At 44.4% G+C, this 17,117-nt stretch overlaps 1 protein-coding gene across 1 annotated transcript in view; it reads left to right on the forward strand.

Moving 5' to 3' along the window:
• RPL7 (ribosomal protein L7) overlaps positions 1-16,524 on the forward strand; it is a 28,354-nt gene extending 11,830 nt beyond the window's left edge. Inside the window, exon 7 of the mRNA XM_085605428.1 lies at positions 16,453-16,524. The gene's annotated coding sequence lies outside the window, so the exon portion shown is untranslated. The remainder of the gene's footprint in view (positions 1-16,452) is intronic.
• Positions 16,525-17,117: the final 593 nt, after the last annotated feature.

Here is a 17,117-nt window from a genome sequence, read left to right on the forward strand (position 1 = left end):
GAAAAAACAAACCAGGAATACAGGTTAGAATGTCTTTACCAATGTGTACAAATACACCATTGGCTTATGCAAGTACAAGTTTGGTTGCAAGTGTGAAGGATTCCAAAAATGACAAGAAATGCAAATGTTTAGATGACTAAATTGGAATTGGCACCTTGTTCAGTAGATTCAAATCGTACCAAAAAAACTCATCAACTCTGAGCGGAGGAAGTCGTTTGGTGTGGACTGGTGTTAGTTTTTTTTTTTAAGGGGGTGGTGGTGTAAATGAGAGATTTCAAGTTAGATTTGAATGTTTTCAACAAGGTGCTGGCTTTAGACCAGAGGTGAAGGTTATTCTAGAGTCTGGACGAAGAGGATCTTCTGGGCAGACAAGTAATGTGGCTTATCTATCAAACAGAGGTGTAAATGTCCTGGAGGTGATTAGTAGCAGGGATTCTCAACTGTATTATAAGACACTCAAAACATCATTTTTATGGGAGAAAATAATTAGATATTTTTAAATCTGGTCCAAAAATGACTGGCAGCTCGTTTGTACCATGGTTTCTAGTATGTTTTCTGTGCCAAAAGATTAATACCTCAAACATATCTTTATAACCATTGCTATCCAAGAAATAATGCCCATGAAGAACAGCTGAACAAGCGCAAACCAGCACACTTTGCAGCAAATTGAAAGAATCAAGACAAAATGTTGTGATGGTAAATAACCAGTCAGAAAACAGTTTCCCACTATTACCCATTTTCAAAGAAGTCTTCTGCTTGCTTTCTTGTTAATGCAGGACTGTTCGGACATACACCCAGGAACCACTTGCCAGTCCTCGGATAAGAATGCTAGACGGCTATGGAAGCCAATGCGTAGCATATGAAAGTGTTGTAATCTTAATTGGTCATGGAATAGGAGTCCGCATGTGATGTAATGAATGAAATTAGCCTCACCAAAAGGAGATGGGAGACTGGTGTGTTTGAAAATCTTAAACTTACTGCTCTGTCAATATGGCCATAACATTTGCCAGAGTGTGGGGGAGCAGACTGAATAAGTATAGCGGCCAAGTTATGATTTTATTTTTCCATAATTATGCGAGCTATTCATCGGCACACCCTACAATAGTTCAAGCTACTATTCATTGGTAATTAACTTTAATGCTATACCAAACCAGGTCTGCCTTCTTTTTAGGTCGAGCCTAGACAGCGATTGCGCTGTCTCATTGAGACCGGTTTTATATACTTTGTGGGCTTGCAGCCTGCCCATTGCTTTTCATTCGTTTTTCAGTGTCCTTTAAAAACCCTTGCTTCCAAGTGATCTTTCCTATTTGTACCTCCTTTTCGTCAGTTTTTCACTCCAGTGGATCAACACCAGAGTGCTTGTAGCCTTCCACTTGTCCCAATTTAGAAACTGTAAAAGGGAATTTTCCTTTGTCCACGAGCACTGCCCATGAACACTTCATCATTTCAGCAACTCCAAGTTTCTGTAACCACTGCTGTAATTCTGATCTCCTCACATTTCTTGTGCATTCAAAGACTGGGCTCAAATGTCACTCTGTTTTCTAGGGCAGTCTCTTTAATTTCCTTTCTCTGACTTCAAAGTGAGAGGATTTCCCCAATGCCCCACCTGCTTCGCTGCTTGTGAAAGGATCTTTTTCTCTTTCATATGCCACCCAATCTAAGGAGCTGAGACTTGGTCTTAGTTTCCTGCTTGTCTTTAGAAGCGTTTGTGGTTTGCCAAGCTCCGCTGTAAATCTGGCTGTAAATCTTGTTATCTTGTCAAATTTGCTGGTTTCGGCCTTGTGCCCTGCGTGCAAGAAAAACAAATGGTTATAAAAACAAATGGTCTGCGCACATGGTATCAAAAGGGGGAAAAACATCTATATTTGTAGGAATCTGTATATAGACAGGATGTATTGGTTCTCCTTTCCTGTCGCCTGTCTACAGGAAGCACAATGGTGGGGACTTACTATACGCATCTACCTCCCTGGGCTGCCTGAATTTCAGCTGAGTTTTTCCTTTCCGGGCTCAAATTTTAGTACAAGGAAGTGGAAGATTTTGACAAAATAGGGGGAATGTATTATGCCTGTTGGGCTTATTGAAGCAGAGCCAGTTTTAGGTGGGAAACAGCTCAAACAACGGTAGTCTCCTGCCTGGATCTGCTCTATTGCCATGTATGTTTTGTAGTATTTTTGAGTCTGGCCCTGTAGGCCATGCTTGTAGTGCAAGAAACTTTGAATGCATTCCTCACATCTACTGGGAGCCAGTGCCAGTGTTTAAGCCAGAGCTTCTTCAGGAACAAGGGTTCATAGTTTTGCATCTGCAATCACCAACCTGCTTGTCACCTGTGCCCGGTGGTTTGATCGAAGGGCGGGGCAATTTCCTCTCTCATATAAAGGCTGGTTGGTTTGCTCACCTCTTTGACCTGATCGGGGGGGGGGGGGGGTGTTCCTTATTGAGACGAGAGCTGGCTGGTCACTTGACTGGGGTTAAATGTTTTTCTTCCACCAGTCCCAGGCCATGATCTCCCCATTTAGGGTACCTCTGAGCAGTGAGGCTTCATAGTTAAACGGAAAGGGTATACAGTTCCTCTATTTGTATAGAAGAGTGTAGAGTACACTCTCCTTGGAATTCAGACTAAGTGGGGGGTAATGTCTAGTAAGCCTGAAGGGAATTTGACTGTGTGGGGTGGGGGAACCCACATTGGTGGAACTAAAACCCTCACACACCCAGCAAGCTAGGTGTCATGCTTCATCATCTGGGTTTTGCTCCTCGTCGGGTCGGCGCTGCAATTCCCGACGGGCACCCAGGGATGGGGCTCTTTGGCGGAGATCTTTTGTTCCTTGCCGAGGGTGAGTGCAAGTGAGGGCCAGGTAAGTGTAGATGTTTGTGAGTGTGGTTAAAAAGGGGTTGGTTAGTCTGAATGTATGATTTTATTCGGTCAGTAAACCACCCTGTTAAAAATGAAATGAGAGGCGGTAGTCTTGACTAAATGGGTCAGGGACTACTCTACTCTGCTCAGGTGGTCAACATGTTTCATGCCTACAAGGTCAGGGGGATCCAGCGGCAATTCATCAGGACCGGTGATTTTAACTATCTACAAGTTTGTGAGGGTGTGTTGCTAATTATTTACAGTGATGTCTGGATAAAACTACCCTAGGTAAGTGTCGGAAAAACTAGACTCTTACGTGCTGGACTGGCCTATAGAAAAAGGAAAGAAAAAACAAAACAGGCCAACAGAGTACATTAAGACGCACACTTAGTCAAAACTATACATTACAAAAACAGGAGCCAGAGACTCCTCATATGCATGTTCACTGAGAAAACAATTTGCGCTACATAATGGTGATCATGCACAGGTGGATGCATGGTGCAGGTACGTGTCAGGTGATCAAATCTAAAATATAAAACACTCAGATTATTACGTTAAATGCGGTTATGCTCACCCAACGTATTAGAAAGTGCCACTCCAGTCGGTACTTGGCGAGCCTCTTGGGGATGCGTGATAGCCTACTGTAAGTAATGGTACAAAGTAAAGAGGCGAGAGGCTCATGCTTGTAGGAGAGGCATACTCCCTATTCGCTATGTCCAATCAGGGCAAAGGTGGCAAAATACCCCTCGGGGCCCGCGACAGGAGAACCAACGACCGTAGAACGCCGCGACCCCCGGCCCCAAGTGTCTCACGGGAGAGACAGGAAGGAGTCTAGGGATCGGGCCGTTGCCACAGCCGCGGTTCGCCGATCACCGAGACCGAGTAAGTCTCTGCGCGTGAAGTGGAGTCTTAAGAACGGAATGCAACTACTCAGTTTTGTCGCCCAAGGGTGGTTTGTAGACCTACCCCGCTCCGCCGAAACCGGGAAGTGAAGTCTGCTTCCCGCTGATCAGTTAAGAGTAAATCCTATGAGGCTAGGCGGGTACTGATTGGTCACTGGAAACTGGCGAGGAAGTTAGACAGGCAGCCTTGTTTCCTGGGTGACCATGGGTGCCATCTTGGAGAGGGGTATATCACTATGTAATAGATCGTGTATTGGACATAAGGAGGTCAGAGGGTCCTTGAGAGATAACAATGAGCTGACAAGATTAGTCATCTGATGTGACCATATCAACAACCTTGAATAGTCACGCTTCGTATGTATGATCGTATGGATGGAACTCAGATACATACATGGGAATGCGTCTTATAACTAAGTGTTACAGGAGATGTGGCGGGTCTAGTTCCCGCTTATCAGTTAGAGGCCAATACCGTCAGGTCTGAGAGAATAATAAGTGTATTTAGACACTGACTTAATGATTCAGACGGCAGTCTCATCATAGAGGTTGATTACGGGCGCCATCTTGAGATGGGATAATGCGTTATGTGACAGTCGTGGAAAGTCCTGAAAAGTAACAAGGGGCTGCAGGACGTCGTCATCCGATATCCCTGTCAACCAGCAAAGCAAGGTCACGACTAGTGTAATAATGTCGTGGGAGGAGAGCGCTTTGAAAAACATGTGAGGTGACTCCGACATGTCGGTGTATGCCAGAGAAATCTAGTAAGGGTTGCTGGATATGCCCAGTCACTATCACTATTTAGGAGATGGTGCCCCTCCCTTGCTTGGGTTTTACTTGCTGATAGGGACTATAGTGAAGTGTAGGTATCATCTAGGTCTAGGGATATGCCCAGTCACTATCACTATTATGGGATGGTGCCCCTCCCTTGCTTGGGTTTTACTTGCTGATAGGGACTATAGTGAAGTGTAGGTATCATCTAGGTCTCAGTGAGTCAAGGAAACCCATGGTATGTCATCATTTAGACCCCGTGTATCAGAAGCCAATTTGTGGACCCATCTTTGTTCTAATCTGAACAATGTTTGTGGTGTCATGCCTGGATGTGATTCAAGAACAACCCATCTTAAGGAGTCTGCTGTGTGGTGGAGATTTTTGAAATGGCAATACAATTTTGTGGTCTCCTTAGAGCATCTGATGTTACTTTTGTGCTCTGTGATGCGTGTCTTGATTGATCGTGTCGTCATCCCTATGTAATACAAAGCGCAAGGGCATTGTAACAGATAGATGCAATTCTTTGAATTACAATTTGTGTGACGTCCCAATTTCCAGGTCAAGTTATCAGACCAAACCAATTCCTTTACGGTCATCGTCTGATAGCAAGATGTGCAATTGCCACAAGGGAAATGTCCTGTGACTGGTGGAAGTCCCCAAAGGGTGGCCTGGGTGTTCTGCGCTGTTTTTTTGGGTCTAGTGTGGATCAGAATGTCTTTAAGGTTTTGCGTTCTCTTAAAGGCAAACCTTGGTTGTGGTAGAGTTAGATCCCCAGCCGCCAAAATCCCCCAATGTTTCTTAATGACTTTTTTCATGTTGTTGGAGGATGGGGTAAAAGAAGTCACACATGTCAAGGTTTCGGTTTGTTCACGGGTCTTAGTCTCTAGTAAAACCTCTCTAGGGTTATTCCTTGCACGTTTCATTGCGTTATTGATAGTAGCGGGGGGGTACCCTCTCTCTTTTAAATTATTAGCCAGAGTATCTGCCTCTTTCTTGTAGTCCGACACAGAACTGCAATTTCTCCTCACTCGGAGAAACTGGCCAAACGGTAGGTTATCCCTCAGTGCTTTGGGGTGGTGACTACTATACAACAACAGGCTGTTCCTGTCCGTTGGTTTTTTGTAGAGACTAGTGGTTAAAACTCCGGACTCCAGTCTGATGTCTAGGTCCAGGAAGGCAATGTAGGAGGGGGAGATGTGGTTGGTAAATCTCAGATAGGGATTCTGGATATTGATCCATTGGCAGAACTCTTCACATCTGCTCATAGATCCCTTCCAAAGGATGAGGATGTCGTCAATGAATCGCCTCCACATAATCAGACTCTCATTAAAGGGGTTAGTTGGGCTCTGAATGATCTCCTCCTCGAAGGCTGCCATGTAAAGGCAGGCTAAGCTAGGGGCAAATGTACTGCCCATAGAAGTCCCTTGGCATTGATGGAACAGTTCATTCCTGAATTCGAAAAAGTTCTCTGTTAATGCTAAGGATGCTAGGTCCATAATGAAAGACACCGGGGTGGGTGATGTCCATTCTTCCTTACGTAGGACCTCTTCGATCACAGTTAGGGTGGCTTGTTGTGGGATATTTGTGTAGAGTGCCTCCACGTCTAAAGTGACGAGGAGGCTGATATCCCCATTAGGTGCCAACCCTTCAATTGTTCTTAAGATGTCACTAGTATCTTTGATATAAGATGGTGGTATCCTTTGGACCAGGGGTTGTAGGTAGTGATCCACAAATCTGGATAGAGGCTCCAGAACCGAGCCTATTCCGGACACAATGGGCCTACCTGGGGTGGGAAAGGTTCCCTTGTGGACTTTTGGCAAAGTGTAAAAATATGGTGTTACGGGATTCAGTGTGTTGAGGAAGTCAGTGAGGCTTCATACCCACTCCATCGTTCAGTAGGACGGTTCATCTCATGGTGCCCCTCCTCTCAATGAACACTCTTCTCTGGCTTGGCCTGCTTATGCATTTTGTATATGTAATACTTTAAAGGCTTCCCACTCTGAGCAGTGATGCCTTATAGCAGTAGGTGTCTTAAAAAAATTCTCGGCTATATAATGCATGCGTTGTCTTGAAGAGACATGTTCAATGTATTGTGTTTAGCCCACCTATAGGCTTCCCATTTACCTGCCCCATTTACTTCATCGTCCCTCTCATATCCTTTATCCATGGCATGCATGCATCGTACCTCTTGTTTAGCATTCCTCCCAAGCATGCGAGTGTGACAATTCAAATGTATGAAAGAGTTCAAGAGATATAGTAAGAATGTATTCTGCTTAGTGTGCTGCTGGACTGGTATTTTGGAGGTTATTCTTGCCTTATGGACAAGAGCACTAATGGAATATGAATTGGAGGTGTTGCCTATGGCAAACTGCAGGCTCTGACATGCTGATATTACGATCTTCATTGCCTGTGGGGACTCGGTGTCTATTGAGAGAGCCACTAGCCCGGCCATACTCCGTGGCAGGGACACAGAACATGTGCCACCGCACCTGGCCGTAGGTCCTGACATGATGCGTGTAATTCTTAGCCTAAAAGGCTGTATCTGCAAAATGCTAGAATTGACATTTAATTAATTCTGGTCAGAAGAGCTCCTGTACTCATTTTATAGGTGGTTAATGGCAAAATGCTGACCCTTGTACACCGGATTGAATTTTTAGAGGTTCCAGTGACTATGGCTGACGTAGCCATAAACGTCTGGCACTCATACTGAATGTACTCCTTGGCATACTCCACTGTATATCACTCTGCGCCACTCCAACATTTTGCTCCATGACACACTACTCCACTCACTTTTAGCCATGCTGTACAGCAGCCACGCTGGTGTACAACATAGCTAAAACACCTTGGCAAAGCCAATAGTAGCAGCTCTTGCGTAGGTGAGATCTATTGGCTTTGCCAATGCCTGTTAAGACTAGCCTACCAGACAGTGCAGCTGGCTGATTGAAACATACCTTGTTTGTTTACCAAGAACTTGGTGAACTTAAAGCCAACTTATTGCCTTTCAGTTGGTGGCTTCATGGTTCTTCATTTACTTACTTAGTTACTTGTCTTGACGTTCTAATTTGTGTATCACCCCTGGAGCATAGGCGCTTTACTTCCGTCCTTCCACAGTTCATTAATTTTTTTGTGTATTTTTGCTTATGCACTCCACGAGTACATGTTTTTCCAGTTACCTGATCGTGTGATTCTCTCTCCCTGTTCGCCCCAGCATATATATCTATATCATATATGTCGTCCATGCGCTTCCATCCCTCGCACAGTGTTAAGTTTTCTCGCCATTATGCTTCTCTCCCACTTCTGTTTTATCTAACATTTGTAACTGTTTTTTTGTGCCTCTTCTCCCACCCTCCACGACTCCTGTTGCTTCCCATCCGCTCGTATTCAGCCCCTGCAGTTATAGATAAAAAATTTTTTACTTGGTAACTTTTTCCCCCTGCCTTTCTGATTTCTAAATTGAAGCGCTTTCACTCTTCATTTTGATCCACCTCTGTTTACACTTTTTAAATATTAATTTGTTCATGCTGTACATCTGCTTTGCAACATGAACAAAAGTCGTTGGCAGAGAAAATAAATCTCAAAGATGTGGATTATTGGATCTGTCAATTCTTGGTTAGTCTGCTTCTCTTTCTAGGGCTTCTTTGAGTTCCGCATGAAGTTCCTGCAAATTGTTTCCAACCATTTTATCCTTTCTTAAATATCGACCTGAAGAACTCTGGACTAGGAGGTGGGGACGGCTTACTTTTACTTACATTCCCTTACTTACATTTGGTAGTTAGAGCCTCACCAGTGACAAAAATTGGTTCATCTGAACATCAGTTATTTCCACACTGTTCTGCTCCATGAGAGACGGGGTCGCTGAATGAGAGGAGTACGATAGGTCTGTGGGCCTCTTTGACACATTTGCTTTTGAGATGGGTGATTTTGCTCTGTTGCCTCCAATTCACCAGATCTTTAGGAGCATAGAACCTGCAATTGGACAAGGTTAATTTTTTGTGTTTCTTCATCCCTACTTCACTTAAGGTGTCTGTGTTTGGTAAAGGTGGAATGTGTAATTGCAGCAGATAATGGCCAGCTAGAAATAATCCGAATCAAGGGACTTGTAGGCGTGCTGCTAAAGTAAAGCATTAGAATTGGTACGATGCCCATGCCTCCCACTCTTTGGAGTGCTTCTGGACCCACAGCAACACTAACTATTCATAACTTCCAGCTTTAATGCAAGAAGTGAAAATTTCTGGATCACATGAGGAACTGTGCTACATATTTACTGTTGAATGAGCTATGGTCCCCTTGTCCCCCTCACTCCATCCCATGCCACAGTAGAAAACCGGCACTAATGTCAACCGTTCGACTCATTTAGCTGCTTCCACTGTGCTGCTGAGAGCTCAAAGGCTAGAAAACATGAACCTTTTTTCTTTTGGAGGGCATTTCTTCAACTTTCCCTCATGGAGTCAGTTAACATTCAAGAAAAGGATGGGCACAAACTGTAAATAGTACTAATGGTTCAACCTTTATGCAAAGAGGCTATGAATAAAATCCAGCCCAAGGAACAAAGGCCAGCACTTAAGGAGCAAACTAAATGCAACCTATGAGGTCTTGAATATTTTAATTGGACTGCGTTGTAACTTGTGGGCCCCCTTCCTTTGACGGTCTACAACACAACAAAGAAGATTAGGAGGCATCTGTTACACGTTTTCATGGATTTGTCTGTTGCAAGACTATCCTCCCAATCATTTATATTAATTCGTGCTTGTTAAAACAGTGGCAGAGTAGGCTTGTTAGTAACCTCTTAAACCAAGGCATTTAAGCACTACAGCCTCCTCTTGGGCAGTTTTGTTGGATCGTATGATTTCCATCTCGAAACTGCAGCAACCCGTGTGAAAGCCTGCATGAATATCCATGGCGCTCTCGCTAAAAGTAGCTGACTGACTCCCAAAATTAAATATAAAGGTAGTCTACAATGCATGCGTAAGAGTTCAAAATATATGCAGAGCAGGAGACCCACTACATTGAGAAAACAAGCATTGGCAAAGCCAGATGGTTACACCATTTGGGGCTGCTAATGCAGACCAATTGTGCTTTTTGCCAATGCTGTATAGCACATCTGTGAAAAAGAATGGTTTTGCAGATACTGTGGAGCAACAGCACAAAATAAAGGGGAGAAAAGACACTAATGCATGTGCGTCGTGCTCCTGCTGTAATAGTTTCCTATTTAGGGTGGTGACCAACTATCTTGGAGCGATTAAATACAAAAAATTGGTTAAATATGCATGATGGGTTGTTTCTGAAAGGATAGGTACAGCAGATTGCAGCTGCTCAGTCCCACTATTTCCCAGGGCACACACTACCAGGAAGATGGGTACAATCCTAGCACTCCTAGCAAACCTATCCATTGGCGCCCGTGGCCTAGTCATCCCCACTCCCCTTCATGAAACTCTACTACATGGACACCCGGATAAGCAAGAAAGTATAAGTGGGACAGAGTGCTGTAGCACCTGTTTGCCATTGCATTCACATTTCAACCCAAGGGTCCCAACACCGCTACGTATTCATATGCACAGCGTGTGAATCCAGAAAGATTCATGCTACAAAACGAAATGGTTACCAGTAGGAGTAGTTTTGCAGACCAAGGAGTTTTCTGGATTCACATGCAACTCACCCGCATCCCCATTAGTGGGGTAAGAGCAAACTGGCGAGACCAACACTTCAAAGCAAGGAAAGTTTCTAACGGGCCAGACAGGATTTAACAAAGTAATCTTAAGGTGGCGACCATTTACAGTAACTTCCGGGGCACCATCTGACATCCTAATGGTGTTGGACTTACCACCTAATGGCGGTCGGCGGCCCAAAAAAGATAAAATCCCAAAAATTAACAATACACTATACTACACTATATAAAGTACCGCAATACTTCCTAGGTAGTACCACAGTATTCTGTAATAATTTTTGATGTATGTGTGTGTGTATATATATATATATATCCAGAATAAGCAGTTGCGGTATACTGGCGTGCTGCCAAATCGCTGGTGGTGCACAATGCATAGCGCTAGCGCTAGAAATGTAAGAAAATTATCTCCCAACCTATTATGATTAAGGAGCAGGCACTCATCGTCGTGGGGATTCTCCACTTTATTGCCTTAATTACATCAGACACATAAACATCAGAGGGACGCGTTTCGGCAGTCTTGCTGCCTTTTTCGACCTGAACATGCGCCATAACTAAACATAACTGAAAATACTAACCTGTACTACCAAAATGGATAATCTACGCATCGTAGTATACAATCTGACAAATTTCATGGAAATCAACAAGAAACTGTGCATAATCTGCCAATGAAAAAAAAGCCATAGGTCTGCAAAGTTTTGTGGAGATTTGCCAAAGGGAGACAAAGCTATTGACTGTCAAATCAGAGGAATTACTCCCTGGAAATCCTGACAATAACTACAGAGTGGCTACTGCCGCTTCATGTGTTTGTGTGTACTGGGAAAGCAAACTGGGGAGGTGGCAGGAATGTAAATAAAAATGCAGTTCCTTTTAACCCTTTCGGTGCTCATGACGGAACCATTCTGTCATGAGGACCGGGGCTCGAAATTCCCCTGCTGCAGACAGCAGAGGATTTCCCTTTTTACTTTTTTTATTTTTTTTATTATTATTGGCCTCGGGAGGTTGGAGAAGAGCTTCCCCAACCTCCTGAGGCCAATTTACATTTTCATTGCAATGCTGATGGCGCGCTGACGTCATTGCAATGAAACTGAAATGAACCAAGAGGCTCATTTCAGTTTCACTTTCTACGGGCTTAGGGGGCTATCTCAGCCCCCTGAACACGTAGAAAGTCAGGAGAGGCATCGTTGGAAAGGGAAGAATCTCCCCTTTCCAATGGTAACAAACAGGGATCCGCCCCACTAGGCACCAGGGAGGTGGGAGTGGCCCCTCGTGTAAGGCCCTTTGCTCTCCCTCCCTCCCCCATATTTTGGGCAACTTTAGTCTTTCTGACCCCTGCCCCCCAGGGCAGACAGCCCACTAGATGCCAGGGATTTTTCTTTTCATTTTATTTAGGGGTGGGGGCTGCCCAATATGGGTATGCTAGTGCCCCCCACCCCCCGATACCAGGAATTTCTTTGAAAATTATAATTCGGGATGGGGGATGCCCAATATGGGCATGCCAATACCCCCACCCCTCCGACTACAAAATTCCAGTCTTTGGCCCCCCTCCCCCCGGGGGGACAGATGGGGGCACCAGGTATTTAGGTCTCGCCTGAGCCAGCGCATGCGCTGGTCTGGCAAGACTTTTAGTAAGTGAGCTTCAGAAAACGCTACTACGCGCTTTTGCTTGTGACCTAGAGCTTGCAGTTGCTGGCGCGCTTACGAGCACAGGCGCCATCTTGCGGGCACCTTTACAGCCTGCGATCACTTTCGCGGCCGCGTCACTTTCTCAGCCGCGCGGCCAGTGCTTTTTTTTCTCCCCCCACCCCCACCCCCCCCTTTTTTTTTTTTTTTGCGCCTAACTTCTCGGCAGATCATTTCCCTGATTTTTAAAACCGGCACATCCTATTTCTCTAACTAAATAAATATCACTAGTGCATATTTAAAGATGAGTAGTACAACAATAAGCCGTTGACATTTTCCATCTCTTTTACGTGTGCCTCTGCTTTTTAATACTGTCACATGCTACTATGTAAACATAAAGTCAAAATCCAACAGTGCATTGAAATCTGGGTTTAGAGAATATCGTACAAACCTTAATTTCCGGTGTTCCTCGACTTTCGTTAAATAGGTTTTAGCTGCTGTATATATGAATAGCATTTAATTATTAGTAAATTGGTCCCCTGGCATGTCTCTACGCACCTGCAGTTTGCACACGCTTAGTTTGGCATTGGGTTTAGAAGGTTCGGGTTGCAGCCAGGAGTAAACCGCCAAGTCACTGCAGAGCTTCTGCAAGCTGTCAATGCCCCGTGTGTTTTCTACCGAATGTCCTCATGCGACTCTGTTTTTGTTTTACTTCTGAGTGAACTGGCCAGCTCAGCTGCAGCTGTACCACGAGTGTCCACCAGGTCTGATTTCTGTCTCCGGGTTCAGTGGAAAGCTTTACTCCCACTCTGCTAGTATGCGGACCACCATGGGAGCCAGGTTCAGACAATTATTGGTCGGATACAGTTAGCATAACCCCATTTCAAATAGATCTTGTGTAGAACTACAGATACTACTGGGATGCAGTGGCTAAACCACTTGTGAACTGTTTGCACTTCCATTTATTTTAAGAATAATCAATGCCTTTAAATGCCAAATCTTTGCTCTCCCCTCTCTCCTTCTCTCTCTATCTTCTTTGTTACGTCTTTTCGGACTTTCTGTCTTACTCGTTCTCCTTTTTATCTTCCCTTCTGTCTTGACCATTCAAATTACCTCGCTTCCTTCTTAGTTGTACCTGCTTCTGCAGGTCGTTGGCGCCCATAATTTCCAACTCCTCTAATCTACGTGCCCCCATTAGCTCATGTCCTCTCACCTGTCTCGTCTTCTCCACGCTTCCTTTTCATAGCGCATCGATTTACTCTACAGTCTCCATTTGCTGGCATGCTCAGCCTTGTCCCTCTCACCTGTGGTTTTGCTCTTGTCCCTTTCCTCCCTCTCTCTTTCCTTCCTCCCTCCCTCTTTCCTCCCTCCCTCCCTCTTTCCTTCCTCCTTTCCTCCCTCCCTCCCTCTTTCCTCCCGCTTTGCTTCCTCCCTCCCGCTTTGCTTCCTCCCTCTTTCAGCTTTGCTTCCTCCCTCTTTCAGCCCTCCCTCCCCCCAGCCCCTTCCGCTACCTCACAATACTCTTGCTATAAATTACGATTGTGCCCTATACTTCCACTGCATTCTGCTCCTGAAGCAGTTTTGAGTACTATTAATTGTAACACCCATTATTTACAGCACTTAAAAACAACTGCAGTATAGTCCGAGACACTGTCTCTCTGCCCCGCCCTCTCTCTTCTCTTAATCTCTTGCCCTCTCCTCCTTTACCCTTCTTTCGGTACTATCATCTGGCGAAACCCAGTTTGACTAATTTCAAATGGTTTACAAACGGTGAACAACATTCTGCTGTTTGATCTTTTCTGTACCTATTTGATACCTTGATCTTATTTATCATTTATTAAAGTCCATATTTCCTAATCCTATCCAAAATGCCAAACCATTGAGGACAAACGAGAGAACTCTCTCTACCTTGTTCAAGTTGCATTTTAGGCAGTCCTAACGCCCTGCTTTGTTCAAACACACCTTCTCCTGTTGTGATCCTGATATATTCAAACACTGCAGCACTTATGAATGACTAATTCTCCAACTATAAGATGGCAACATTTGAGTCATTCAAAACATGTTCTTTGATGTATTCAACAAATGTTAGCATATACAAATTAATTGAAAGTAATGTGATTTACAATATGTATTATACCAAATTCTACAATTCTCATTTTGCACATCCACGATACTTCACCTTGCCTTAGGCATAATCTTATTGCTTCCACTTTCATGGGTTCAATATGTTCAACTAAATGAAACCAAAATGTGCATCCTTTTGGAGGTTTTTCTTGAAAATGTGTTGCCAGCAGATAGCTTGAAGTTACCATTCTTAATCACTCTGAGATGTTACTGGATGTATTGTTTGAGTGGGCTCAATCTATTTCCAATATATACCAATTAATGCAGCTTAACCCCAGTGTTCAATACGGTTTCACCAGCATATAAAACAAGCATTGGCATTGCCAATAGGTCTCGCCTTTGGGACTTTATAAGTATTTAATTCTGCAGCTTATGCCAATGCTTGGATTTTTTACGTTGGGGTGAGGGCTGCCCATAAAGGGCTTGGCAATGCCCCCTCTCCACATAAATATCAGTCTTTCTTCCCCAACCAGGGGAGGGCAGAAGACCCACTGGAAACCATGGATTTTTTTTATGTTGCGGTGGGGGCTGCCCAAAAAGGGCATGCCAATGCCCCCACCCTCCCGCAGAGAAAAGTCAGTCTTGCTGCCTCCCCTGGGGGGTGCAGAAAGCCCACTAGACACCAGGGATTTTTCTTTTGACGGGGTGGGGGCTGCCCAAAAAGGGCATGGCAATGCCCCCACCCAGAAATGTCTTTCTACCCCCCCCCCCCCCCCCCCCCCAAATCTGCTCCCCGCTGGGTGGGGGGGCGAGGGGGCAGAAAGCCCACTAGAGACCAGGGTATTTTTTTTTTTATGTAGTCGGTGCTGCCCAGAATGGGCATGATAATACCCCCACCCCAAAAACAATTCCCCCCTCCAGAGGCATATTGGGGCAATAGCCCCTTACCTGCCCCCGGGGGGGGGGAGGGAGGGGGCAGAAATCCCACTAGGCTTCAAGATTATTTTTCCTTTTAATTCAGGGGTGAGGTCAGCCCACAATGGTCATGCCAAAGCCCACATCATATCTCCCCCCCCCCCCCCCCCCCCCCCCCCCCCCCAAAAAGGCGGATTGGGGCAGTGGCCCGTGATCTGGGGGGCAGAAAGCCCAATAGGCTGGCTTTTTTTTTTATGCATGGGGGCTGCCCAGAATGGGCATGCCAATGCCCCGCCACCCAAAAAAATAGCGACAGTCCTTCTGCCCACCCTTGGGGGCATATCGGGGCAATCTCAAGCCCCCTCCCCCTGATTTCCCCCCCCCCCCCCCCCCCCCCCCCCCCCCCGGGCGGCATAAATACCACTAGGCACAGACTTTTTTTTTAGCAATGTACCTACCTGTAGATTTTGGGCCCTAGCGCAGCCGGCACATAGGGAAACCTAGCAAACCTGTACATTTTAACTGTAAACACTAGTCCACTAAGTCTCCATTTTTAGTTATTTGCACTGCTTAAATTATTTTACCTATCAAAAGAAACATGCATATTCAAGAAGCATGCCATTTTGGCAGAAGAGTTTCAGAGCTAGACTTGGTGCATCGAGACTATTGAATGCTTGTGCTAGCATTTCTGTATAAAAGATGGAGGAAGTAGGTCGATTAAAAATTACCGGAGGAAGAAATTAGTATGGCTTGTAAGGTCCAACTTGGAACTTTGAGTGTCTATGGTGAGTGTTGGCCAATAATTCTGTTAACCATATTGGCTTGGACTTCAATCTCAGGTCCCCTACACAGTGTATGGGCTATGAAATAAATAAAATGCTGGAATTAGCCAGAAAAGGACGGAGTGATGAACCACTCATACTAAATTGGCCCTTAGCTTTCTGTATTTGACGTGGTAAATTAAACTCGAGTGCTCATGTATTTAATTAAAAAGCATTGGTCGGGTTTGTGATCACTTTGCTATTTGCCACCTGACTTAAAACATGAATGAGGGCACTGAGCAAATGCACTTTTTATTTTTATTTTAACTGGACATAAAATGGCTATTCCTGTTGATTAGGCTATGCGCTGCACACTGCAGAAAAGTTGTATTTAGACACTTTACTAGTCTCTTCAAAGCTTTTCAACTGACAGACCTTAGTGCTACATTCTCAACATAAGTGACTTAAACAATCTCAATAGTGTGCTCTTGCTGTCCGTTCTTTACGCCTTCTTGGCTGCAACACTATGAAAATAGTACTGACATACATCAGGTTCCTTGGGCTACTACAAAGTGATTGATCTTTGCTGCTTGAAAGTTGGATATTAGTATCCTTTTGGGGTGCCGATTAATCTGTGACAATAAATAGGGTCTGGAGACGTTTGGGCACAACTGATAACCGCTGGAAAGCTTTATACACTGGTTTGCCAAGGCTTTCATTTCTTTCATTTCATTACTACATTTGTGTACAAATAGATACTTTAGTGTTTGTTTGGCTTGCTCAGTCCTAAACCAAAAAAGTGGGGACGTTTTAATTTAACTGTCACAAAGCATATGTTGAAGATTAGATTAAACGGTCTTGTTTTCCGCAAAACACATGATTTAATAACTTGTTTCTGTTCTCTCCTAGGTGCCCCATTGATGCTTCTACACTTGCTCATTCATCACGTTCCTCTGTTGAATAAACTTTGGTTACACAAAAGTGTATTTGTTGGTGGCTTTTTTGATCATTTTAATGCTTTTCGAAGTCCAAACTAAATGGTGTTTATGATAGTTTTAATGAATACAGCAGCATGTCTGAGCTGCAAAAATGCTTTGGCATCGTCAGGCTTTCTGGTCGCAGAAGAAAGATCAGATGTTAAAAATCCTTTCCGATGTCTGGTCATGACTGTATACAAACTCGGGGCATCGCATTAATACACTCTGGATCATCTGCATCAAGTGAGTGTGTTATACAAATGCAATCCAACGTGGCATTTCGTTGGCGTTCAGTTGCCTGAAACGAGCAATGGAAGAGAAACACATGGTGTTAAAACTCCACAGATTCCCCAGTCAAATGATACAACCGAAGATGTTCACACTGTATGGTAGCCAATCAGACTTTCAGCGTTTACAACTGAGCTTAACTTTGTCATGAACCATCACATTTTCCACACCACAGTTAAACTTTGCTCCCTTTTTTTGTATAGGGCTAAACGGTTTATAACCGGAGATGCATTTTGTGAGCAGCTTTTGCACTATTGACTCACTAAAATAAGTAATCTGTACCAAAGTAGTTCTGCAAGTCAGTTTTTG

This window comes from Triturus cristatus, chromosome 5_1, assembly GCF_964204655.1.
Source record: "Triturus cristatus chromosome 5_1, aTriCri1.1, whole genome shotgun sequence".
NCBI lineage: Eukaryota > Metazoa > Chordata > Amphibia > Caudata > Salamandridae > Triturus > Triturus cristatus.